At 37.0% G+C, this 1,972-nt stretch overlaps 1 non-coding gene across 1 annotated transcript; it reads left to right on the top strand.

The window, feature by feature from the left end:
- Positions 1-797: 797 nt before the first annotated feature.
- LOC128283102 (small nucleolar RNA R71) lies at positions 798-904 on the top strand. The gene has a single exon (XR_008273444.1). It is a non-coding gene; the product is annotated as a small nucleolar RNA R71 (small nucleolar RNA).
- Positions 905-1,972: the final 1,068 nt, after the last annotated feature.

Below are 1,972 nucleotides of genomic sequence, written 5' to 3'. Positions count from 1 at the left end.
TTTCCATGGCTTCTGGTGCTAACTTCTTTTCAGATTCCGCTAATACTTTTCCACTCCTTAGTGTAACCGCTTTGACATGCTCTCTTGATTTGGTATTATTACATAAATTTCCTGGTGGTCTTTCCGAAATTAGTTTAGAAAGCTGGCTTATCTGAGTTTCGAGTCCTTGGATCGATGCTTGTTGATTCTTAAGTGTTGTCTCGGTATTTTGGAAACGGGTTTCTAACGCCGAGATGAATTTAGATAGCATCTCTTCAAGGTTTGGTTTCTTCTCTTGTTGATAAGGTGGCGGTTGAAAACCCTGAGGATTCTGTGGCTTTTGATTCCCTTGACCACTCTAGGAGAAATTTGGGTGGTTCTTCCAACCTGCATTATAAGTATTACTATATGGGTTATTTTGAGATCGGAAGTTATTGTTACCCATATATTTGACTTGTTCTTCTTCAGTTGTAGGATTGAAAGGTTGGTATTCTATATGCACACCTCCGCCACTTGAGTCACAGCTCATTACTGGATGTACCTGCGTGGAACCAAGTAAACCGTTAATCTTTTTATTGAGAAGTTCTACCTGATTAGAGAGCATGGTGACTGAATCGATGTTATAAATGCTGGCTGTTTTCGTTGGCTTTGTCATCATAACTTGCCATTGATAGTTTTTCAGTAACATTTCCTCTATAAATTCATAGGCATCTTCCGGTGTTTTATTGTTGATGGTTCCGCCAGTAGCTGCGTCAACCATTTACCGAGTCGAGGGATTCAGGCCATTGTGGAATGTTTGTACTTGAAGCCAAAACGGTAACCCATGGTGAGGGCACCTTCTCAGTAAGTCCTTGTATCTCTCCCATGCATCGTAGAGTGTTTCTAAATCCATCTGGAAAAAAGAAGAGATATCATTACGTAATTTAGCTGTTTTAGCCGGCGGAAAATATTTTAGTAAAAATTTCTCTGTCATTTGTTCCCAAGTAGTGATAGACCCTCGTGGTAATGAGTTAAACCATTGTTTAGCTTTGTTTCTCAGTGAAAAGGGAAACAACAGAAGACGTATGGAATCATCAGAAATGCCATTGATTTTAAATGTATTGCAAAATTCTAGAAAGTTCGCTAAGTGAGTATTGGGATCTTTATCCTGCAAACCATCAAACTGAACAAACTGTTGTATCATCTGAATAGTGTTAGGTTTTAATTAAAAAGTATTTGCAGCTATAGCAGGTCTAACTATGCTAGATTCAGTTCCTGTTAAATAAGGTTTAGCATAATTATACGTAGTACGTGGAACAGGATTTTGATTTGTCGCAATTGCAGGAGGTAGCTGATTGCCTTGGTTTTCAGCCATCTCGTCGGTTCAGGGTTGAGTATCGCCTTCTTGCTCGTTCTCTGTGTATCGTAAGCTACGCCTTATTTCTCTTTGATTTCTACGGACTGTGCGATCGATTTCTTCATCAAAAAGTAATGGTCCTGACAGGTTTCTTCTAGTCATAAACTATAAAAACCTGCCAAGAGAAAAAAAATAAGTAAATTAATAAATAATAATAATAATAAACTAAAATTAAATTGCAAGAAAAATAAATGGCTAAAGTAATAAAAATTTAGTGTTCTTAATATTTCAATTCCCCGGCAGCAATGCCAAAAACTTGATCGCGTGATTCGTAACAAGTAATAAGTATTTATAATGAAGATCAAAACTAGCCTAACTATTATCACGATTAAAAGGCAAGCGCACCTATCGAACAATAGTATAGTAATGGCAAGACCTGGATATCGTACCCAAGGGAACCAAAACTACTAGTAATAACTATCATTTTATTATCTAGCCTAAAAATAATGGGGTTTTGTTTTAATTAACTAATTAAACTAAGAACGCACAGAGAAAAAGAATTGGCGAATTGCTTTTGGGAAAATCGATTGAATGAAGACAATACCTAAGGAAATATCCACCTAGACTTTACTTGTTATTCTGCCTCTGAACCGGACG

The sequence above is a fragment of the Gossypium arboreum genome, chromosome 10 (genome assembly GCF_025698485.1).
Source record: "Gossypium arboreum isolate Shixiya-1 chromosome 10, ASM2569848v2, whole genome shotgun sequence".
Lineage (NCBI taxonomy): Eukaryota > Viridiplantae > Streptophyta > Magnoliopsida > Malvales > Malvaceae > Gossypium > Gossypium arboreum.
The sequence above is the reverse complement of the archived record's forward strand: the minus strand, read 5'-3'. Positions and strand labels throughout refer to the sequence as shown.